At 41.4% G+C, this 24836-nt stretch overlaps 1 protein-coding gene across 4 annotated transcripts in view; it reads left to right on the forward strand.

The window, feature by feature from the left end:
* The first annotated feature begins 5415 nt into the window (after positions 1-5415).
* NAV3 (neuron navigator 3) overlaps positions 5416-24836 on the forward strand; it is an 845054-nt gene continuing 825633 nt past the window's right edge. For all 4 annotated transcript variants that reach the window (XM_036866523.1, XM_036866525.1, XM_036866526.1 and 1 more), the window contains exon 1: positions 5416-5481. The gene's annotated coding sequence lies outside the window, so the exon portion shown is untranslated. The remainder of the gene's footprint in view (positions 5482-24836) is intronic.

Genomic DNA, 24836 nt, shown 5'->3' on the forward strand with positions numbered 1-24836 from the left:
TGCTATTTGAGAATGAACAGGTTTTTCCTTCTTCTTAAAGCAATTACAGGAAGAAGAGTAGCCTCTTTGGGAAGGCAAATTGGCTCATTTGTGTAGCCAGAGAGGGCAACATTTTCATCAGCAGCTTTCTTATGCCCTGGATCTGATGCTTTGGTTTGAGGGGAGAGGGATTATCTTTTTTTTTTTTTTTTCTTTTTTTCCCCTGGGGTTTTTCTGCAGTCTAGTATAGTAAAGGAACTTTTTACAATCACATCCATAACTATGGTGCCCATAGCTTTTAGGGCTGTGAATGCAAAAGGTTTTTCTGACCTGGTAAGTCAAAGTAGGTAAAATATATATATATTACACAATCCTGTACTTTTTTACTTAGGGAATAAGGTACAAGACTTTTCTTTTAATAAGCTCGATGGAGCCACAACACATTGGTTTTATTTTGGGATAGGTTCCTTTTGAAAACAAAAAATAAAACAAATTTCAAGATTATTAATACTTAATTATTACAGGGCCTGGCACATAATAGGACAGTGGTTCTCAAACTGTGGTCCCTGATCCTGCAGCATGACTGTGACCTGGAAACCTGTTAGAACCACCATGGTAGGGAGTCAGGAGATGTTTGCTGAAGATAACGCTGAGTTCTTAATTCCAAAGGAGAATGATGCCGTTAATACCATGTTGTAAGGCAGTGGTTCCCAAACGTAAGGCATATCAGAATCATCAGGAGGACTTGTGGAAATACAGAGTTTTGGACCCCACCACGAGCATTTCTGATTCACTAGATCTGGGATGGGAAAGAAAGTCTGTATTTCTTTTTTTTTTTTTTTATAAATTTATTTTTTTTTATTTATTTATTTTTGGCTGCTTTGAGTCTTCATTGCTGCGAGCAGTTTTTCTCTAGTTTCAGGGAGCAGGGGCTACTCTTTGTTGTGGTGCACGGGCTTCTCATTGCAGTGGCTTCTCTTGCTGTGGAGCACGGGCTCTAGGCCTGTGGGCTTCAGTAGTTGTGGCTCGCGGGCTCTAGAGCGCAGACTCAGTAGTTGTGGCGCACGGGCTTAGTTGCTCCGTGGCATGTGGGATCTTCCCGGACCAGGGCTCGAACCCACGTCCCCTGCGTTGGCAGGCGGATTCTTAACCACTGGGCCACCAGGGAAGCCCGAGAGTCTGTATTTCTAACAAGTTCCCAGGTGATGCTCATGGCGCTGTCCTGAGGACCCTGCTCTGAGAACTATTGGTCTAAGACCATAATTCTCAAACCTGGCTCAACATTAGAATCTCCTGGGGTTGCTTTTAGGTGTAGAAAGGACTGGGCCCCACCTAAACCAAATCAGAATCTCTATAGGTGGGCCTGGGCATGGTAGCCTTTAACATTTCCCAGGTGATTCTAAGGAAGAGCCGGGTTTGAATTCCACTGCAGATCATCTCAGAAGAAGTGGTTCTCAATCCTGCTTGTCCATCAGAATCACCTGGCAGGCTTTAAAAACCCTGATGCCTGGATGCCAATACTAGAGTTTCTGACACAATTGCTTTGAGGTGCAACCTGGGCGTTCCGGTATTTGAATGTTCCCCCAAGTGTTTCTACTGTGCAGCTAAAGAAAGAACCACTGCCCTAAAGATACCTTCTGGCTGTAAGAATGTCATGATTTTAGCACAATCTTATGTAAAAGACACACATTCAAGGAAAATGAACATTCCTATAGAGAAATATTTGATACTAATTTATTCTATGTCTTTGTATGGTTGCCAAGTTTATACTGAACTGATTTTATGAGCTATGAGAGTTGGTTTATTTATAACAAATTAGCTGAATTTTTGATTGAAGCCTTATCCCTAATGTCTGTAAAATCTACTTTCATACAAACTCACTTCCGTTCTATGTGTGTATGTGTGTGTGTATGTATGTACATATGTATATGTTTGACAAATATCCAAAAGGGAGCACAAATAATTTTATCTACCATACTTTTAATTTATTTACATATTTTCTTGCCAGTTAATGTTTACCTCCATTATAGTAAAATGTAGTATAGTGGAAAGACAGACAAGTTAAGAACTCTGGCCCTGTCACTGTAATGGATGTTTACGTGTCTGGTTTAGTCGGTCGGTTACAAATTTATATAGCATTAAGGGTACCATATGTAGGTTGAGCAAGACCACACAGAAACGACACTCAGCAGACAGAGAAGTCCTCACTGGACTGTTGAGGCAGGGAAGCATCAATAAAGCCTTCGAGGTCCCTGCCCTAGCCTGTGAGGCAGGAAGGGAAGTGAGAGGTCAAGTGATATTCATCAAAGTAACAAAAACTCATGAACATTAACAAGATATACATTAAACACATTTATACCTGTGGAAACCTGTCTCTGTGGCACTTGCAGTAAAGCATAACCTTCCTCACTTCACTCACAACAGCTACCAAACAGCTGTGTGATATTGAGCAAGCTACTTAACTTTTCCTCGCCTTAGATTTCAGGTAATACTGATCTTGCAGGGTTGCTTTGAGGAAGAGATGAGGTAACATTGTCTTAAACTTTTCGGCTGCTCTAACAAGAATACCCAAGACTAGGTGGCTTAAATGACAAACTGTTTATTTCTCACAGTTCTGGAGGCTGGCAAGTTCAAGATCAAGAAGCCAGCAGATTCGGTGTCTGGCAAGGACAAGCTTCCTAGTGGATGACCGTCTTCTCACTGTGTCTTCATGTGGAGGAAGGAGTGAGGGAACTCTCTGGAATCTCTTTTACAAGGGCACTAAATTCCACTTAAGAGGGCTCTACCCTCATGTCCTAATCCCCTCCCCAAAGGTCCCACCTTCACATACCATCACACTGGGGATTAGGTTTCAACATATGAATTTAGGGGAGACACAAACACTGTTTATAGCAGACATGCAAAGCATTTAACCCAGTATCTGATACATGCTAGAAGTTCATAAATATTAATTCCTTGTTTTCCCTCTGTCCTTTCTAATATTATTACACCTTCCCTTATGTCACTCTGTCCTTTGTCTTTGATCATCATCACAATCATCGGCAACCAGAAATGTCCCTCTTCTTCTCCCTGTCTCTCCTCACCCTCCTCCACATTTATTGAGCTGCAATATCTCGGCCAAGGTGCTAGGCACTGGGGGATGCGTGGATAAATAAGCTACAGCCCCTGCCCCTAGCACACCCAGTCTAGCGAGGAAGCAGACAGGTAAACATACAATTATTATACCTTAGGTGTGAAAAGTGGGTACAGCGGCAGCACAAGGTGTGGTTCTAAACTCAGATGTGGGACCTGGGAGTGTCTGGGGAGGCCTCCTGAAGGAGTTTAGTTTTGGGGGTTGAGCAAAAGTGACCAGATGTGGTGGGGGAGGACGTGGGAAGGGGGGGAGGGGATTACTGGCAGAGACCAGCATGTGCACAGGTGGGGGTGAGTGGGTGCTGTCTGAGAAAGCATGGCATCAGTAAGTTAACTGGCTTGGCAACTGTGGGGCAGGTGTGAAGGATGATGAAACAGGAGGAGTCGGTGGGGGGCTACCTCATCAAAGATGGTTCTCAAAGGGTGGGTCCCAGATCCACAACATCAGCATCAGCTGGGGTCTTGTTAGGACTACAAATTCTTCTGCCCCAGCCTAGACCCATTAAAGGGGAAAAGTTGAACAGGAACATGGGGCCTAGAAATCTTTAATAAGCTCTCCAGGTGACTCCGATGCATGATAAACCCTGTCCTATACCATGATAAGAAATTTGTCTGTTTTCCTGAAGGAAATGGGGGAACTATGGGAGGATTTAGGTAAGACTATTATTTTTTGAAGGCTTACCCGGAAAGAAGGGTAAAAGATGAGCAAGATGGATGCGTGGAACAGGAGGTAAGTCCGTAAGGAGAGACAGGGAAGAAATTTAAGACACTTGAGTTAGAATGTAGCATCCTTGCTTTGTGCTGGGCTCATAAAAATATAGAGAAATATACATGGTTCCTGCCCACAAGGTGTTGATAATCTAGACGTAGTAGATTCATTCCTTCTGAGAATACATTCTACCAACCCAATAGAGTGCCATCCCCATTTATGGAGCATTTGCTACTCTTTGGAAGAGTGCCTCTGTGGAGTCAGTTTGATTGATTTGGACAAGACCACAGGGAGAGTCTCCTTATTCTTTACTCCCTGGGGAAAATCTGGGCTGAACTGGTACCACGATGGCTGTTTAGTATATAATGCAGTGAAAGGTGATGGTTAGAATAGCAAAATAAATTGATTGGATAATTTCTCTGGTACTCTAAATACATCCGTGGTGGTATTAAACCATGTAAATTTATAAACACATTCTTTCTGGGCTCTATGTTGGGAACAGCACAAATCTGAGCCTTATTTGCAATAGCAGTGAGAGAACTGCCCACTGAAAAACTGGCTTTCCGCTAGGGATTGAAAAGGGCCAGCCAGACTAGATGCTTCTTTCTGCTAGATTCTTGCTTATTCTCGGCAACAGAAGCAGGCTTGCATTCAACGCTGTAGAGAAAAGGTGACGGCGGGAAGGTAATTTGTCGGATGATGCTGGACCAGAGGTTGGAGTCTACCTTCAAGCCTGTTCTCCAGGGCTGGGAGGGAAGGGAAAAGGAGGTGCTTCGCTGGCTGAGAGAGGAAGAGGAAATAAAAAAAGATTTTCCAAGATATTTGACAGCTGTATCTTCCCGCCACCACCTTCCCTCCAAACCCATGCGTCTCTGCTTGGAGTCTGGCATAAAACCAGGAGTGAACCCCCATTTGTCTCCCTGTGCTTTCAATGAAAAAAGTCGGTGCACAAGGACGGAAACGAGCGCGGCTGAAAATAGGTGCATGACTTGTTGAGCATACAAATCATTTCCCCCCTAGTCTCCAAGGGAGGGAAAAAAAAAGAAAAATCCCTCGTACTCTCCTTGCAGCCTGTGTTCTGCATTCGGGAGAGGAGGCCGAGGCTGGTTTCAAGCGCTCCTCCCGCTATCCCCGTAGGAAACTTTTCTCGCAGGGCCGGCTCTGGCCACTCGCCGGGGCGGAGACGGTGGGCGTCCGACGTGCTCCTCTCGCGGGCCGAGGCCCTGACCCCGCGACGCGCCTGTCTCTTTAAATTCCAGCTGCGCTGCTGGAAACAGCGCCGCCAGCCGCCCGCAGCCGAGGCTGGAAGGCGGCTGCGAGCTCGCTCGCGCTCTCGCTCCCGGCTGCGCGCCGCGGAGGGCTCGCTCGGCCCGCGGGCTGCTCGGCGGCGGCGGCGGCGGCGGCGGCGCGGGGCGGGGAGGCGCGGCCCGGCCGAGGAGGGAAGAAAGAGCTAGCCGGGCCGGGAGAGGCGCCGCGCCCGGTCCCGCGCCCGCGTTCGGCGGCCCCGGCAGTTTCCTTCGGGGGTGACGAGGATGTGCCGGCTGGTGGCTTTTTTTTTTTTTTCCCCTTCTCCTTAAAACGATTTCCATAGTAACCTGATCAAGTGGCTCAATATCGCAAACCTGAGGATTTCCGCGGCCCGCCGGCTTGTCCTCAGTCAGGTAACGCTGGGATTTCGTTCTTTGCAAAGGCAAACCGCTGCGCTTCTTCTAAACTTCCTTTTGTGGAAAATCGCCCAGCCAACGCAGCCCGGGGTATTTGCAACAGCGTGTTCCTTCCCAGGTGCCTGCCACGGTCTCCTCCCCTGCTGTTCCCCAGGACCCATGAACACATTATTTAAGAAAAAAATTATATATATATAATTTTTCTTAAATTTTATTTATATATAATTCTTTTGGTTGCCCCCCTCCCCTCCTCTTTTGATTTTCCCATCTCTGCGCTCTCGTCGGCTTTTTCCCTGAGACTAGTGATGGGGGCGCGGGGAGAAGTCGGGGCGGGGGTGGGTGGCGAGCGCGGTCCAGGGAGTGGCGGGCTCGGGTGGCTGGGCTCTGGGAGGGCGACTTGGGCATCTCGGCGCTGGGTGCGCCGGCCTGGGTCGCGGGGAGGGCTGTCAGCACCAGGGCGGCGGAACCGGGGACCCCCACGTTTCCAGACGAGCGAGCGAGGGGCGCAGGCTTGGGGGTGATGGAGCGCTCGGCTGGGTGGCTGGCGAGCGTCCATACATCATAGCTTTTCTTCCTACTCCCCCGCCCCCTCTGGGTTTCTCTCTTTCTCTTTCTCCTTCTTCTTCTTCCTTTGCTCATGACTGGCTCCATTCTGTTCCCTTCCTTGCCTCTTTTTTCCTCCCCTCGTTTCCTTTTCTCCTTTCCCTCTTAAAATAAAGGGGAATCGTTTGTAACCTTTGGTTCTGACAGCATGGGAAGAGCAGTGAAACCTGCAGCGTGGCCACCTCAACCTGGTTGTTTTCAGCCTCGTCCTCATCCATCAACATATTTGTTTCCTGAATCTATTGATCTCCCTTGATTCTGCAGAACTGCATTCTAAGCTGGGCGTCTATGTCACTATCAGAGTTCTGCAGCTTGCTTCCGTGCTCCCAGTATGACATGTATTGTAAGGGCTGCATGTGTTTTAAATCCACGTAAGCCATGGGTATAAAGAAATCTATCTTTTTAAAAATCTAGTTTTAGTCTAGAGAAACTTCCCTTTTAAATTATTGATAAACTCTTTCCCCTCTTAGATATTTAATTTTAGGGGAATTGGGAGACAGGTGTGTGTGTTTTTTTTCTCCCAGTTGATGAGGAACATGTAACTTCTATTCCCTTAATTATCTCTTTAAACCTCACTCAGTTTTGCACTTCTTAGTCACTGGAATGAGTAGACAGATCATAATTAAGGTTCAGAGGCTTGCTTCCCAAAGTCGAGGCTGCCTAAAAGAACCAAGTGGGGGGCCAGGACAATTGAGACCTGCCAAAGAATAGAAAAGACATAGCAACTCTAGTGTAAAATACATAACTAGATTCAGACTTCAGTACTGAAGACATGAAAATACAATAAAATGAGACTTTTGCTTTGGTTCTTAGCATGTGTAGCACATACTAGGTAGGTATAAGTTAAAAACTTATTTGAAAACAGAGCCCCTATAGTATAGAACCCACTCAGCCTTATTTATGTTGAGGTGCTTTTCACTATGGTTTTATTTTTCTTTGAAACTTAAGATGTCTGAATCATGTGAAAACAAAGGTGAAAAAGGGATGACTTCTATTTAACCAGAAACAGGATTTATACGGATTTCTTTTGTTTCTTAAAAGATCTAGTTGTTATGCTCTCAAGTTTTCCTGAGGTCAGAGTAATTCATGGAGTGAAAACAAATACTAATCAATGATTTTCCTCCACTCTGTTTCAGTGGTGTTCATAGTTTAATATAGAAAAAGGTCGCAGTTTTAAAGAGCTCCCATTGCCTCCTTTCCTTTGTCTTCACATTTGTTTTTAAATTCAACTTTTAATGTAGGATAAAGGATCTTGGAGCAGAGATGGGTCAGGAAGAAGAGAACCTACTGATATAAGGGAAACTATACCAAACCAAGAAAAGATAAATATTGCCATGTCACCCCACACTGTCTTTGTTTATAGCCAATTAAGGAGCTGTAGGTTTAAATGTATTTTCCTCTTCTTAATTCTACACCTAATACTTTTTGGACCCGAGGTCATATTTATGCATTTCAAATGAATATTTATAAAAGACTTAAATCCCCTTGCCAGTGATATCCAAAAAGCATGTTTTTCCTACAACGTTTTCTTCTTCTAGTGAACGGTGATAGTAGTAATGGTCCCACATTATTGTTTGCACCTGACTTCTGATTTTTTGGTGTTCCTTGGTTGGGTGGGTTGCTCCTGACACATTTACAAGATACTCCTGGCAGGCTGCATGGAGCTTGAATGTATAATTAATTGTAGATGCAATAAAATGTTCATTTTTTCTTGTTCTTGGTTTAACAGAGGTCATTCCCTCCTGGACATTTAATGTTTTTGGTGTGAATGCTCCTTTTCATGTGTGTATGTGAAGGATTTAACATAAAGCCTGTTCTGATTAAGCCTTGTGTGATTTGAGGTTAAAAGGTATATTAGTGACAGGACACAAATTACTCTCTTATTTATAGTACATTGATCCTGAAACTGTTTTCTCCCCCTTGTGATTGCATCTATATATGGATCATTTAATGAAAGCTTATCATTCCCAACCTATCTGCTTTATAATGGGAAAAAAATCCCTCAAGTTTACTTACCTCAAGTCCCCATTTTCATGCAGAGGGATTAACAGCTGTTTTTGATCTGATATTTTAATAGACTGTATTGCTGAGCACTGCTAATTACCAAGAATATATTTTGTTAATTTTGACATTGGTATAAGATAAGACGTCTCGCAAGTTGTCTGGAGGGCTCCAAGTGACTCATCCTTGTAACCCATGGCGACAGGAAATGGTTGTCCTGGGTGCAAGCTGAAGTGTGGACCCAGATCCACACTTTGTGATCATTCAGGGATAACGATCCCTGATAGGAAAAGCGTGCTGCCTTCTTTGTATGGACTGGTGTTAACTTTTTGACTTAGTCAGAACAATGATTCCCAGCTTTGCGATTCACCTTAGCTCCTCTTTCACTTGAATGTTATAAAATTTTCAGAAAACACAGGTTACTTTTTTTAATTGAAAAGAATTTATAAAGAAGTGTGTATGTGCAACTGACTTTGTGTGTAGCTAGGATAATTAGGGTGAGAAAATCACCAAATCAAATATGAGAGGCTGTGTCAACTTTAAAATGTTGGCAGTCAGGGAGGTGTGTTTGGAAATAGGACTCAAGAGGTCAAGGTTATATTCTTCCTTCTGACTGCGTCACAGAGTGATTCTTGCGCTGGCCTCCTTGTTCACAGATGTCACTTGGCTTTGTTTTCTCCAGAAGAAAAATGGGCATAGTAATCTTTTTCCTGTCTTTGAATTCTCAAATATATGTGAATATGACATAATCATATATAAACAGGTGTACATGTGTAGCAATGGTGGATACTAAAACACACACACACACACACTCAGAGGCAACAGACAAGACTTCCGAATAGAGAAAGGAAATCTTTCCTTATACCATTGACGTACGGGTAATGATGCTGAATATTTCCTTCCATTCAGGAAAAGGCAAATATATTACTCTCTATTCTGTGGATATAGGTAGTTGATGCTTAATGACTAATCATGTAATGTAATATGCAGAACTGAATAACCCCAGCAGGGATCACCCTTTTACTGACATGAATGCAAGTGAGGAATAAATTTCCTTTTTTTTTTTTTTTTAACCATTTAAGATCTCCTCTTCCCCCTCCCCCATTTTGTAACGAAAAGTAATTTTCTGTTAGGTTAAGTGGACCTCAGGATAGGAAAAATCCCCAGAGCTATCTTTCTGCTCAGACTTCATTTTTCCTCCCAAGTCTGACTGTCAACAGTAATACCTGTTATGAGCCTCTGGTGGTGACGTTTCCACAGGTCATCCTCCTCCTCTGTCCCAGATGAAGTCTCAGGACAAGCATTGCAGTAACACAGGTTTTGAATTCAATGCATCACTCAAGTTGGTTATGTAACTCAGTGGTCCCTTTTTTTTTTTTCTAAAGCTCCAGGTCTTCAGAATTATCTGTTTACTATTATCTTATTTTCTTTAAACATTGTAAGTTGGTTTTAGAATTAGTTTGGTCCCTGTAAGGATTTAGAAGCTGCTTGTTCATGTTACTAGATTCTACAGTGTTTGTACAATGCTCCTTTTTGTTAATCTATGCAGCATTTTCATACGAAACGTCGCGGTTGGGACGATTGCTGGTTGTGCTTGTTTGGGTAAGTACTTGAGATAATGGGGACCTAGACAGAGATTTAAAGGTCTGGAAACACTACCGGTGACATAGGGCCAACGTTTTCTAGCGAGCAGATTGGAAAGTCAGCATTTTTGACAAGAAGTGATCTAGAACAGTTCAGGTATAGTCAAGAAGATTTGAAAACTTCGTATTTCTTTCATCTTGTTTTGTAGATATTTATATGCAGTCCATTTATATGTATAACTCATGTCGAGCTTTCAGTGTTTTCTACTGGGGAACATCATCTAAGTCTCCAGGCCTTACTTGGTGGCTTTTGGTAGGTTTGTAGGCATAGCATTGAGGAAGAAATTGTTCCTTTTACATGCTTATGTTGCAATTACAAATATGACCACAAAGTCATACCCTTAGGAGTTTTTTTCCATTCAAAAGAAACATTTATGTTATTGAACTCCATCTTATGCTACCTTATTAAGATGGTATCCGACACCATGGCTGCCTGATTGTATTGATCCATTTTTAGGCAGTATTGCACAACACTTGAAGATTTAGCTTCTAGAGTAGACTGCTTGAGTTTGAATCCCAGCTCTGGTAGTTACCATGTAGGTTATTTTTGGTAATTTTCTTGATCTGAGTCTTAGTTTCCTCATCCGTAAAAGTTGTTGAGAAGGACTTTTGTAAAGACTAAATGGAAGAGAATATTAATATTTAGAACTCCTCCTGACATGTAGAAAATATTCATTGCATATTCACTACTATTATTATTACTGTTCCATTTCAACAACAGAAGCAGTATCAGAAATCCAGTTATATTTCTGTTTAGATTTTTCCTTCTAAGTCTGAATGTACATCATAATATTTGTCCACATAAGAGTTGTGCCCTCCCACCCTCCCACCTTAGCTTTTCCCTACGGTCTCGAGCTGAAAGTAATGACCAGATGCCTGGGAGACAAGAATACATTTATTTGGAGGGGATCCATTCTTCTTGTTTCCAGAAAAGCTTAGTCTATATGCAGTATCAACACTATCCATAGATTTTTTTTTTAAGTTATACTTATTTTATTCCCAGTTTTGCTGACTTTTTTTTTTTTTTAACATCGTTATTGGAGTATAATTGCTTTACAGTGGTATGATAGTTTCTGCTTTATAACAAAGTGAATCAGTTATACATATACATATATCCCCATATCTCTTCCCTTTTGCATCTCCCTCCCTCCCACCCACCCTATCCCACCCCTCTAGGTGGTCACAAAGCACCGAGCTGATCTCCCTGTGCTATGCGGCTGCTTCCCACTAGCTATCTATTTCACGTTTGGTAGTGTATATATGTCCATGCCACTCTCTCACTTCGTCCCAGCTTACCCTTCCCCCTCCCTGTATCCTCAAGTCCACTCTCCAGTAGGTCTGCATCTTTATTCTTGTCTTGCCCCTAGGTTCTTCTGACCATTTTTTTTCTTTTTTTTAGATTCCATATATATGTGTTAGCATATGGTATTTGTTTTTCTCTTTCTGACTTCCTTCACTCTGTATGACAGTCTCTAGGTCCATCCACCTCACTACAAATAACTCAGTTTCGTTCCTTTTTATGGCTGAGTAATATTCCATTGTATATATGTGCCACATCTTCTTTATCCATTCATCTGTCGGTGGACACTTAGGTTGCTTCCATGTCTTGGCTATTGTAAATAGTGCTGCAATGAACATTGTGGTACATGACTCTTTTTGAATTATGGTTCTCTCAGGGTATATGCCCAGTAGTGGGCTTGCTGGGTCATATGGCAGTTCTATTTTTAGTTTTTTAAGGAACCTCCATACTGTTCTCCATGGTGGCTGTATCAATTTACATTCCCACCAACAGTGCAAGAGGGTTCCCTTTTCTCCACACCCTCTCCAGCATTTATTGTTTGTAGATTTTTTGATGATGGCCATTCTGACTGGGGTGAGGTGATACCTCACTGTAGTTTTGATTTGCATTTCTCTAATGATTAGTGATGTTGAGCATCCTTTCATGTGTTTGTTGGCAATCTGTATATCTTCTTTGGAGAAATGTCTATTTAGGTCTTCTGCCGATTTTTGGATTGGGTTGTTTGTTTTTTTGATATTGAGCTGCATGAGCTGCTTGTAAATCTTGGAGATTAGTCCTTTGTCAGTTGCTTCGTTTGCAAGTATTTTCTCCCATTCTGAGGGCTGTCTTTTCATCTTGTTTATGGTTTCCTTTGCTGTGCAAAAGCTTTTAAGTTTCATTAGGTCCCATTTGTTTATTTGTGTTTTTATTTACATTTCTCTAGGAGGTGGGTCAAAAAGGATCTTGCTGTGATTTATGTCATAGAGTGTTCTGCCTATGTTTTCCTCTAAGAGTTTGATGGTGTCTGGCCTTACGTTTAGGTCTTTAATCCATTTTGAGTTTATTTTTGTGTATGGTGTTAAGGAGTGTTCTAATTTCATTCTTTTACAAGTAGCTGTCCATTTTCCCCAGCACCACTTATTGAAGAGGCTGTCTTTTCTCCACTGTATATTCTTGCCTCCTTTATCAAAAATAAGGTGACCATATGTGCGTGGGTTTATCTCTGGGCTTTCTATCCTGTTCCATTGATCTATATTTCTGTTTTTGTGCCAGTACCATACTGTCTTGATTACTGTAGCTTTGTAGTATAGTCTGAAGTCAGGAGCCTGATTCTTCCAGCTCCGTTTTTCTTTCTCAAGATTGCTTTGGCTATTTGGGGACTTTTGTGTTTCCATACAAATTGTGAAATTTTTTGTTCTAGTTCTGTGAAAAATGCCATTGGTAGTTTGATAGGGATTGCATTGAATCTGTAGATTGCTTTGGGTAGTAGAGTCATTTTCACAATGTTGATTCTTCCAATCCAAGAACATGGTATATCTCTCCATCTGTTTGTATCATCTTTAATTTCTTTCATCAGTGTCTTATAGTTTATAGACAGGTCTTTTGTCTCCTTAGGTAGGTTTATTCCTAGGTATTTTATTCTTTTTGTTGCTATGGTAAATGGGAGTGTTTCCTTAATTTCTCTTTCAGATTTTTCATCATTAGTGTATAGGAATGCAAGAGATCTGTGCATTAATTTTGTATCCTGCTACTTTACCAAATTCATTGATTAGCTCTACTAGTTGTCTGGTGGCATCTTTAGGATTCTCTATGTATAGTATCACGTCATCTGCAAACAATGACAGCTTTACTTCTTCTTTTCCAATTTGGATTCCTTTTATTTCTTCTATGATTGCTGTGGCTAAAACTTCCAAAACTATGTTGAATAATAGTGGTGAGAGTGGGCAACCTTGTCTTGTTCCTGATCTTAGTGGAAATGGTTTCAGTTTTTCACCATTGAGTATGATGTTGGCTGTGGGTTTGTCATATATGGCCTTTATTATGTTGAGGAAAGTTCCCTCTATGCCTACTTTCTGGAGGGTTTTTCTCATAAATGGGTGTTGAATTTTGTCGAAAGCTTTCTCTGCATCTATTGAGATGATCATATGGTTTTTCCCCTTCAATTTGTTAATATGGTGTATCACGTTGATTGATTTGCATATATTGAAGAATCCTTGCATTACTGAGATAAACCCCACTTGATCATAGTGTATGATCCTTTTAATGTGCTGTTGGATTCTGTTTGCTAGTATTTTGTTGAGGATTTTTGCATGTATGTTCATAGTGATATTGGCCTGTAGTTTTCTTTCTTTGTGACATCTTTGTCTGGTTTTGGTATCAGAGTGATGGTGGCCTCGTAGAATGAGTTTGGGAGTGGTTTTCTCCCTCTGCTGTATTTTGTAAGAGTTTGAGAAGGATAGGTGTTAGCTCTTCTCTAAATGTTTGATAGAATTCGCCTGTGAAACCATCTGGTCCTGGGCTTTTGTTTGTTGGAAGATTTTTAATCACACTTTCAATTTCAGTGCTTGTGATTGGTCTGTTCATATTTTCTATTTCTTCCTGGTTCAGTCTTGGAAGGTTGTGCATCTTTAAGAATTTGTCCATTTATTCCGGGTTGTCCATTTTATTGGCGTAGAGTTGCTTGTAGTAATCTCTCATGATCCTCTGTATTTCTGCAGTGTCAGTAGTTACTTCTCCTTTTTCATTTCTAATGCTATTGATTTGAGTCTTCTCCCTTTTTTTCTTGATAAGTCTGGCTAATGGTTTATCAATTTTGTTTATCTTTCACAGAACCAGCTTTTAGTTTTATTGATCTTTGCTATCGTTTCCTTCATTTCTTTTTCATTTCTGATCTGATCTTTATGATTTCTTTCCTTCTGCTAACTTTGGGGTTTTTTTGTTCTTCTTTCTCTAATTGCTTGAGGTGTAAGGTTAGGTTGTTTGTTTGAGATGTTTCTTGTTTCTTAGGGTAGGATTGTATTACTATAAACTTCCCTTTTAGAACTGCTTTTGCTGCATCCCATAGGTTTTGGGTCGTCGTGTTTTCATTGTCATTTGTTTCTAGATATTTTTTGATTTCCTCTTTGATTTCTTCATTGATCTCCTGGTTATTAAGTAGTGTGTTGTTTAGCCTCCATGTGTTTGTATTTCTTACAGATTTTTCCCTGTAATTGATACCTAGTCTCATAGCGTTGTGGTCAGAAAAGATACTTGATATGATTTCAATTTTCTTAAATTAACCAAGGCTTGATTTGTGACCCAAGATATGATCTATCCTGGAGAATGTTCCATGAGCACTTGAGAAGAATGTAGTCTGTTGTTTTTGGATGGAATGTCCTATAAATATCAATTAAGTCCATCTTGTATAATGTATCATTTAAAGCTTGTGTCTCCTTATTTATTTTCATTTTGGATGATCTGTCCATTGGTGAAAGTGGGGTGTTAAAGTCCCCTACTATGATTGTGTTACTGTCAATTTCCCCTTTTATGGCTGTAAGTATTTGCCTTATGTATTGAGGTGCTCCTATTTTGGGTGCATATATATTTTCAATTGTTATATCTTCTTCTTGGATTGATCCCTTGATCGTTATGTAGTGTCCTTCTTTGTCTCTTGTAATAGTCTTTGTTTTAAAGTCTATTTTGTTTGATATAAGTATTGCTACTCCAGCTTTCTCTTGATTTCCATTTGCATGGAATGTCTTTTTCCATCCCCGCACTGTCAGTCTGTATGTGTCCCTAGGTCTGAAGTGGGTCTCTTGTAGACAGCATACATATGGGTCTTATTTTTGTATCCATTCAGTCAGTCTGTGTCTTTTGGTTGGAGCATTTAATCCATTTACATTTAAGGTAATTATCAATATGTATGTTCCTATTACCATTTTCTTAATTGTTTTGGGTTTATTATTGTAGGTCTTTTCCTTCTCTTGTGTTTCCTGCCTAGAGAACTTCCTAGAGAAGTTCCTTTAGCATTTGTTGTAAAGCTGGTTTGGTGGTGCTGAATACTCTTAGCCTTTGCTTGTCTCTAAAGGTTTTAATTTTTCCATCAAATCTGAATGAGATCCTTGCTGGGTAGAGTAATCTTGGTTGTAGGTTTTTCTCCTTCATCACTTTAAATATGTCCTGGCACTCCCTTCTGGCTTGAAGAGTTTCTGCTGAAAGATCAGCTGTTGATCAGCTGTTAATCTTATGGGGATTCCCTTTTGTGTTATTTATTGTTTTTCCCTTGCTGCTTTTAATATTTGTTCTTTGTATTTAATTTTTGATAGTTTGATTAATATGTGGCTTGGCATGTTTCTCCTTGGATTTATCCTGTGTGGGACTCTCTGTGCTTCCTGGACTTGATTAACTATTTCCTTTCTCATATTAGGGAAGTTTTCAACTATAATCTCTTCAAATATTTTCTCAGTCCCTTTCTTTTTCTCTTCTTGTTCTGGGACCCCTATAATTCTAATGTTGGTGCATTTAATGTTGTCCCACAGGTCTCTGAGACTGTCCTCAATTCTTTTCATTCTTTTTTCTTTATTCTGCTCTGCAGTAATTATTTGTGCTATTTTATCTTCCAGGTCACTTATCCTTTCTTCTGACTCAGTTATTCTGCTATTGATTCCTTCTAGAGAATTTTAAATTTCATTTATTGTGTTGTTCATCACTGTTTGTTTGCTCTTTAGTTCTTCTAGGTCCTTGTTAAACATTTCTTGTATTTCCTCTATTCTATTTCCAAGATTTTGGATCATCTTTACTATCATTATTCTGAATTCTTTTTCAGGTAGACTGCCTATTTCCTCTTCATTTGTTAGGTCTGGTGGGTTTTTTCCTTGCTCCTTCATCTGCTATGTGTTTCTCTGTCTTCTCATTTTGCTTAACTTACTGTGTTTGGGGGTCTCTTTTTCGCAGGCTGCAGGTTCGTAGTGTCCATTGTTTTTGGTGTCTGTCCCCAGTGGCTAAGGTTGGTTCAGTGGGTTGTGTAGGCTTCCTGGTGGAGGGGACTGGTGTTTGTGTTCTGGTGTATGAGGCTGGATCTTGTCTTTCTGGTGGGCAGGTCCACATCTGGTGCTGTGTTTTGGGGTGTCTGTGACCTTATTATGATTTTAGGCAGCCTCTCTGCTAATGGATGGTGTTGTGTTCCTGTGTTGCTAGTTGTTTGGCATAGGGTGTCCTGCACTGTAGCTTGCTGGTTGTGAGTGAAGCTGGGGTCTTGGCGTTGAGATGGAGATCTCTGGGAGATTTTCACTGTTTGATATTACATGGAGGTGGGAGGTCTCTTGTAGACCAGTGTCCTGAACTTGCTCTCCCGCCTCAGTGGCACAGCCCTGACACCTGGCTGGAGCACCAAGAGCCTGTCCTCCACAGGCTGAGAATAAAAGGGAGAAAAAAAAAGAAAGAAAAAAGAAGATAAAATAAAAAATAAATAATTATTAAGAAAAAAAATTTTTTTAAGTAATTAAAAAAATAAAAAAACGGACAGACAGAACCCTAGGACAAATGGTAAAAGCAAAGCTGTACAGACAAAATCACAGACGGAAGCATACACATACACACTCACAAAAAGAGAAAAAGGGAAAAAAATATATATATATCATTGGTCCCAAAGTGCACCGCCTCAATTTTGGGATGTTCGTTGTCTATTCAGGTATTCCACAGATGCAGGGTACATCAAGTTGATTGTGGAGATTTAATCCGCTGCTCCTGAGGCTGCTGGGAGAGATTTCCCTTTCTCTTCTTTGTTTGCACAGCTCCTGGGGTTCAGCTTTGGATTTGGACCCGCCTCTGTGTGTAGGTCACCTGAGGGCATCTGTTCTTCGCTCAGACAGGACGGGGTTAAAGGAGCAGCTGCGTTGGGGGCTCTGGCTCACCCAGGCCGCGGGGAGGGAGGGGTACAGAGGCCGGCGTGACGTTGCAGCAGCCTGAGGCGCGCCGTGCGTTCTCCTGGGGAAGTTGTCCCTGGATCACGGGAGCCTGGCAGTGGCGGGCTGCACCGGCTCCCGGGAGGGGCGGTGTGGAGAGTGGCCTGTGCTTGCACACAGGCTTCTTGGTGGCAGCGGCAGCAGCCTTAGCGTTTCATGCCCGTCTCTGGGGTCCGCGCTGATAGCCACGGCTCGCGCCCATCTCTGGAGCTCCTTTAAGCGGCGCTCTGAATCCCCTCTCCTTGTGCACCAGGAAACAAAGAGGCAAGAAAAAGTTTCTTGCCTCTTCGGCAGCTGCAGACTTTTTCCCCAGACTCCCTCCCGGCTAGCTGTGGTGCACTAGCCCCCTTCAGGCTGTGTTCACGCCGCCAACCCCAGTCCTCTCCCTGGAATCTGACGTCCAAAGCCCGAGCCTCAGCTCCCAGCGTCCGCCCGCCCCGGCGGGGGAGCAGACAAGCCTCTCGGGCTGGTGAGTGCTGGTCGGCACCGCTCCTCTGTGTGGGAATCTCTCTGCTTTGGCCTCCGCACCCCTGTTGCCGCGCTCTCCTCCGCGGCTCTGAAGCTTCCCCCCTCCGCCACCCCCCCACCGCCCCACCATCTCCACCAGTGAAGGGGCTTCCTAGTGTGTGGAAACCTTTCCTCCTTCACAGCTCCCTCCCACTTGTGCCGGTCCCGCACCCAGGTATGTGGGGAGTTTCTTGCCTTTGGGGAGGTCTGAGGTCTTCTGCCAGCGTTCAGTAGGTGTTCTGTAGGAGTTGTTCCACATGTAGATGTATTTCTGATGTATTTGTGGGGAGGAAGGTGACCTCCGCATCTTACTCTTCCGCCATCTTAAAGCTCCTCCTATCCATGGATTTTTTAAATTCAGAAATTGAAACTTGAAATCAGGATTAGCGACAGTAGTAATATAATACATCAGCTTAAAAAACTGACAAATGTAAAGCTTCTAGCTTTAGTATTAGAGTGTTGTTTACTCACAAGCTACAGCTGCCTCTTATTACCCTAATGTAATCCTAAAGCTACAAGCTTTTGCTAAAGAAGGTTGCTGAATAATTTTTTTTTGTGAAGTCACTTGAAGTCTCATTGATGAGAAAATGTTACTTGTTTAAAGATGTGATGTTTCATCCTTGCTTTTTTTTTCCTTCATGAGTTCTAGTATTAAGAGCTGCATTGAATAGGTAAATTTCTTTACATATTGAGGGTATGTCCTCATCTGCAAAATGAATGTATTGGATTAGTATGCCTCTTTATTCAAAACTTTGCATAATGAAAAAAAATTAAAAAGTAGAAAGGACGGTATATGGATTCCCTGGGACCCATCATTCAACTGTAACAAATTAGGTAACCTCTTAAGATCCTTCTTGATTCTGTGATTCTCTGACCATGGAAATTCTGATGCACTCTGGTTTTGAGGATCTAGAATATCTGCTTTTTAAATAATGATACTACTCTCAGAAAATTGATACTAAAGTGATAGAGTTATTATAACACTGAGCATTTAGTGGCAAGTCAACAAAATAATATACACAAAATGATACATGAGAAATGTGTTGGAACTGAGCAAATGTAATGTCAGGGTTTAAAACTCTGGGATTAGTTTGGTTCAACAGACATTTATGAAATGTCTCCCTCAAAGATGTCATCCAGTAGGATTGATGCCAAATTATCATATTAAAGATTGAATTCCCTGGCAGTCCAGTGGTTAGGACTCCACTCTCCCACTGCCTAGGCCCACCTTCAATCCCTAGTTGGGGAACTAACATCCCACAAGCTGCATGGCATGGCCAAAAATAATAATAATAATAATTTTCAAGCAATTGGGCTATAATAAATAGTTCTAAAACTATATTGAGCATTATCTTTCTTTCATTTGGAAGCTTATTTCAGGATTGTAAAAGCAAGCTCCCAAGATGGTCCCCAGATGATCCTTTCCTTTTGCTATTCATTCTCTTGTAAATTATTCTCCCACATTTTAAAAGCATGGTTCTATGTGATCAGAGAGATATGGCGGATGTGATGGTGTATGACTTGTGAAGTGAAGTCATAAAAGACATTGTCACTTTTGCCTTGCTCTCTTGGGTGACTCACTCTGGGAGAAGCCACCTGCCATGTTGTGAGGACACTCAAGCAGGCCATAGAGAGTCCAGTGGCAAGGAAGTGAGGCCTTCTGCTGGCAGCCAGCACCAGTTTACCAGCTGCATGAAGCAACCACCTTGGAAGAGGGTCCTTCAGCCCTGGTGAAGTCTTCAGATGACTGCAGTCCTTGTTAACACACTGACTGTATCCTCTTGAGAGACCATAAGCCAGAACCAACTAGCTAAGCTGCTTCTGAATTCATAACCAATAGGAAGTGCATGAGTTACTAAATGTTTGAAACTGCTAAATTTTGGAGTAATTTGTTATGCAGCAGCACTACAAAAACCTTAAACTGCCTCAGGGTTGTTATTATAAATATCAATAACTAGTTATCATTGTTCTATAGGTAGGTAGAAGTGCCAGTTAATAGAATTCTAGCTGACAGGATGCTGTTTAAATCTGAATTTACCACAGTGAATTTCTGGCATCCTAGCTTTCTTTTAAGCTTTTACTCCTCAGAATGAATCTTTTGTGGACATTATCCATAATTAAATGAGGGCAGAAGGTGTAATGTCTCTTCTTGCATTGGTTACAAACCTGGAACTTAATCTCAGCACTTCCATTTGGCAGAGTATCTGTTTAAAAATTCAACGGTTTGGGAATTTTGAGAGAAAGTAGGGGCTGGAGATTGAGGGCTGGCATGTGCTCTAGCCATGCTTGGGTAAACTTTGAGCTAGTATCATAGTTTACTTTCAGGTTATTCCCCCAAAGAGCTCCCCCCCCCCCCAAACACACAGACAGGCCTTTAAAATTTAGACTTTCATTACCATAGAAGCTTTTCTTCTGTTATCTTCTGAACTAGGTAAGATAAAAGTTCCCAAAATAGAATATGCTCCAAATGAGGCCCTGGTAATATTACCTAATGTAGCCATTCTTCGTGAGTCTGCACTTCCGGTCTTTGGTGTATATTGTTAGGCTTCCCTCCTTAAGCATGGTTCTGGGTTTTATGTATCGATCTATTTTTCTCATTGTTATATTACAAGTTTAAGGGAATCTAAAAATTGGATATTATTGTAGGTAGAATAGATTCTATATAAGTAAAATTTTGGGACATACAAAATGGTATGGATTAGAAAACCAAAAAAAGACAATAACCTCACTTTTTTCATGGATCTGTTTGATTTTATCTACATAAATTATCCCATAAAAATTTAAAGGGTGATTGAATCGTTAATATATATTAAGTAGGTACTAGGCAGTTGGAGAACACTAAGAAGTAAGGTTTTTGAGCGTTTAGATTGGTGTGAATATTAGATTATTTTCATAAATGAGCTGTTAGTCTTCAGCTTTGGAGCATAAGGTTTTAGTACTTTTGCTATTTAATTTGTTAGGTAGGGTTACAAATAGGATTCTTTTGCCCCCGAGAATTTTTTCAGATCCAAGGTTATCTTGGTATAAAAGAGTGATGGTGTTCACTGACCTGTACCAATATCATGCTCTCTGGGAATTGAAATTGATTTTTTTTTTTTTTTTTTGGTCCATGGCATGTACATTTGCTATTTGAACAAGCATCACCTGGGAGGACTTAGGAAAACCAATAAGTAGACATTCAGAATTTAGTTTTTAGGACATCACAAATGAGTTGCATCACAAGCCTCAGGAGAAAGATAATGAAGTCACTAGTTCTTCTTGATATTTTTATGTTTGAGCACAGTGTGTAGTAAGAACTACCTTTAGAATTGAGGATAAGCAACACGTCTGGTCTGGTTTTTCTGTTCTTTGTGAAATATGTGGAAATTAAGCTACTCTTAGTTGCTGGTGAAAAGGCTATATGGCAGATGTGTATAGAGTCTGGGAGTGTTTTTGTAGATGTCTTCTGCTAAGCAGGTTTTTGTTTTTGTTGGATAATGTGTTCATCTTGTATGCTTGTTTTATGTCCTTTGCACATTTGGCATGGCTTTAATTTACCCCGTGAAGTAAACATGATTTTTAACAAAAAGTTTATAGATATATATGTTAATTGCCTTCTCTGCTGTGATGAGGATAACAGGGGTACAGAAATGAGTAAGACAAGGTCCTTGCCCTAGAGAAAGTTGGAATGTGCTTAATTATAAACATTTTTTTTTTATTTTTCAGAGTGTTCAGCTGATTATTTATAGCTAGACTTTACAATTTATTATAGCTAGGCTGCACTCAACACAAGATCCAGTTAAATTATGTCACCATAATTGAGAGTTATCCTGAGTTCTACACTGTTAATGAATGCTAATGCTCTTTTGAAAGTCTCCTATATGTGGCTTCAGTAACCACAAAGGCTTTTCTGCCTACAGCAGATAACCTCTCAGTAATGTCACAGGAAGTTGCATTAGAAATTATGCCATTACCTATAGCTCTTTCCTTTTTAGCTAACTAGCTAGGAATGTCTGTTCAGCGTATTCCCTATAGGGCAAATGTCTGTATAATACTTTGGAAATATATATATATATATTTCCCTGCCAGAATGGAAATGCATTTTATGAACATTCAAGTAAATTTCCTGATATTTGTGCTTGCTAATTGTATATTTTAAGGGTTGAGGTGAGGTTTGAATAGTAGTATGTTAGAGTCCCAGACATACCTGAATCTGTTCTGCCAATTACCTCTGTTCCTGTGCAGGGGACCCCAGGGAAGGTAAATGCAGGCGGTGGCAGCCAAATGGTAATGAGAATACCACTTTATTAATAGCTTGAGCTGGTGCCAATTACCCTTGATGCAGGGCTCTTTGGAAGAAGGTGGTTTGGAGCACGTACTCTAGGCTTGAGTCCAAATATATATTTTTAGTCTTCATATGCTCTGGTCTAGCCGTAATTTGGGAATTAAGTCAAGAAGAGAAAGGAATGGTCATGTCCTAAGTTGAAATTAGGACCCCTCTTAACAGCCGTATAAAACTAGTAAGTAGAAGGAGAGAGGGACTAGACCCTGGTTTTGTGCTCTTTAAAGCATGGTGACCCTGCTCACTAATAATTAAAGTCTGGTCATTGTTTTTGTATCTGACCTATTAGAAGAGCAATTCCTTCTTTAGAAGGGGTGGACAGAAAAGGCCCTGGTGAGGAGGGAGAGGTCCAGTAGTACAGATACATCATGGTATAGGTCACAATCTTATCTGAAACCCTAGGGATAAGAAATATTTCAGAATTTGGACTTCTTCATATTTTAGAAAGACAATAGAGTGTGTGTGTGTGTTTATGTGTGTGTGTCATGTAACAATCCCAGTGTGGCCTGGAACAGCTTCTCTTGGTCAAACATATGACTATTTCTGTAAGAAAATCTATGAATATGCAGAGTAGGTAGGAGTAGTAGACAGAATAATGCCCTCTTCCTAAAATGTCCACATTCCAATCCCCAGAACCCGTGACTATGTCACCTTTCACGGCCAAAGGGGACTTTGCGTTTGTGATTGAGGCTTAAAGACTTAGAGATGAGGGCATGATCCTGGATTGTCTGGGTGAGCCCAGTGTAATCACAAGGGTCCTTGAAAGCAGAGAACCTTTCCCAGCTGTGGTGGGAGGAGGAGATGTGGTGGTGGAAACAGAGAGATGCCACCCTGCTGCCTTTGCAGATGGAGGAAGGGGCCATGGGTGAAGAAATGCAGATGGCCTCTAGAAGCTGCAAAAGGCAAGGAAACAGATGGTCATCTAGAGCCTCCAGACAGGAATGCCATCCTGCTGACGGTCTGATTTTAGCTCAGTGAGACCCCTGTCGGACCTCTGAACTCCAGAAATGTAAGACAATAAATTTGTGTTTTAAGCCACTACATTCGTGGTAACTTATTACAGCACTGATAGAAAACTAATACAGTGAGATAAAGACTGTAACCTTATTTTACTTCAAGTTCAGTTATGAGAAACCTTTGGATTTTCAGAGCTTTTTGGATTATGTATTGAACTTAGAGATTATGGGCCTGTAAAAGGAATTGAAAATATTAATGTTTTAACTGGATGACCTTATGGTGTTTGAATTAATCGTGGGAGGAAGAGTTCTTTAGATGGAAGCTTTGTAGTTGTTACCGTCCTAATACTTGAAACTTTGCTGATTTTTTGTATGCGTGTCCATTGCCTTTATGGACCTTACACTGGTTGATGATGGCTCTGGCCAGCTTGGCCAACTGTGGACCTCGGTTCACCATGATTCAGATTAAGGTAATATATGTGATGGGACTCAGACTCTAAAGTACTGTGCAAATGTTCATTGGTCCTTGTTGATATTTATTACTGAGCAGCTGCCTCTGTCCCTCCTTCCTTCTAGCAGGGTTGGTGGGGAGGAAATACCACAGGATGATTCTGTGAATGTGGCAGCAGGATTGCCTCTTCCTTCTGGCTGCCAGGAATCCTTCCCCTGTATCCCAAGTCTCTACAGTGTGTATGGCTCTAAGGGAGGTGGCATCTGGAGTGAATGTCTCACCACACAAAGGCTGGGTACCTTTGGGCTCATCCATGTACCTCATTGTCAACCATTTAATTACATTAACTTTTTTAAGTGACGAAGAAATATCCATGTTCTGCTTCTTCTCATGGCAGAATCCAGGGCAAAGTCTACATAAGGAAATTTTCCCACAAAATAACCCACAAAGTATACAGCATACTTTAGAATAAAGGGCAGCCATTCACACTAAAAAGGTAGTATTTGTTTTCTTATGATGCTGGGTCCTTGTAGTAGATTCCATGATTATGAAATGTTCACATTTGAAGGTTATGCTTTCAGTGAAATGTTTCAGCATGATGATACTAGCTCTGATTCAAATTGAAATGCTAACTTCCAGCATGCACCTTACACTGTCCTTGATCTGTAGCTGAATCTTCAGGAACATCAATTTTCCTATTGATTCCTTTGATGCCCACGTGCTGGGAGAGTGAGTCTTCCTCTGCCTGGCCCCTGTATGGTTGTGTTATTGTTTTTCCCTCTTCTTCTAGGAAATTGGTAGGTTTTGAGCTGTGGTTTGTGACCTAATGTGTGAATCTAACCTTTTTTACTCACTAAGGACATAAATGTCCTCTTTATCCCCACAACCACATTGCCCCTACCCATAACAATACTTTTCTTCACCAACATTTTCAGTATGATGCATTTGAAACCTTTTCTAAGCTTTTGACGTAAGTGATTGTGAATCAAATACAGCTTTACAACTTACTCTAGACAGGAGACTGTGTTGAGACCTCATGTCTATGTAATCAATAACAAGATAGCTATTTATGCAAAGTTTTGTGCCCAAGTGAAGATCTAGCATGTTGGGAATTCCAGAGAGAAATTTTGTTACTTGAAATCTATTCTGTAATTGCTATGATGCATAATCATAAATTTGTTGTAATGCTTATAGACTCTACTGAATTTTAGTTGAAATATATATATATATATAAAGTAGTTTCAGAACCTAGAGAATGCCTGATTTTTCACACCACAATGTACTGGGCTCTGGGCTATGTTCTGGGAGTAAGTGGCAGGAAGAAGGACATAGACTTTGCCCTTACTGAGTTTATGTCCAGCAGGTAAGACTTGTGCAGAGGAAAAGGTGGCAAGTTCTGTAGACAAGTGCAATAGCCATGGAGAGGAGCAGATGCAGGAGGGGAAGGCTTCCTCCGGATGGGGAAGCTACAGGGTGCTTGATGGAGGAAGGCATTTGAACCACGAAGGCTAGTAAAGTATTCAAGCAGAGTTCAATCTGTTCCATGGCATGTGGACCTCTAGGATCTGGCCCTGCCTCTTCTTGCATCTGACCATCTTCACCTCCCATTCCAGCCATGCTGAGCTATTCGTAGGGTCTTTACAAGTGTC

This window comes from Balaenoptera musculus, chromosome 10, assembly GCF_009873245.2.
Source record: "Balaenoptera musculus isolate JJ_BM4_2016_0621 chromosome 10, mBalMus1.pri.v3, whole genome shotgun sequence".
NCBI lineage: Eukaryota > Metazoa > Chordata > Mammalia > Artiodactyla > Balaenopteridae > Balaenoptera > Balaenoptera musculus.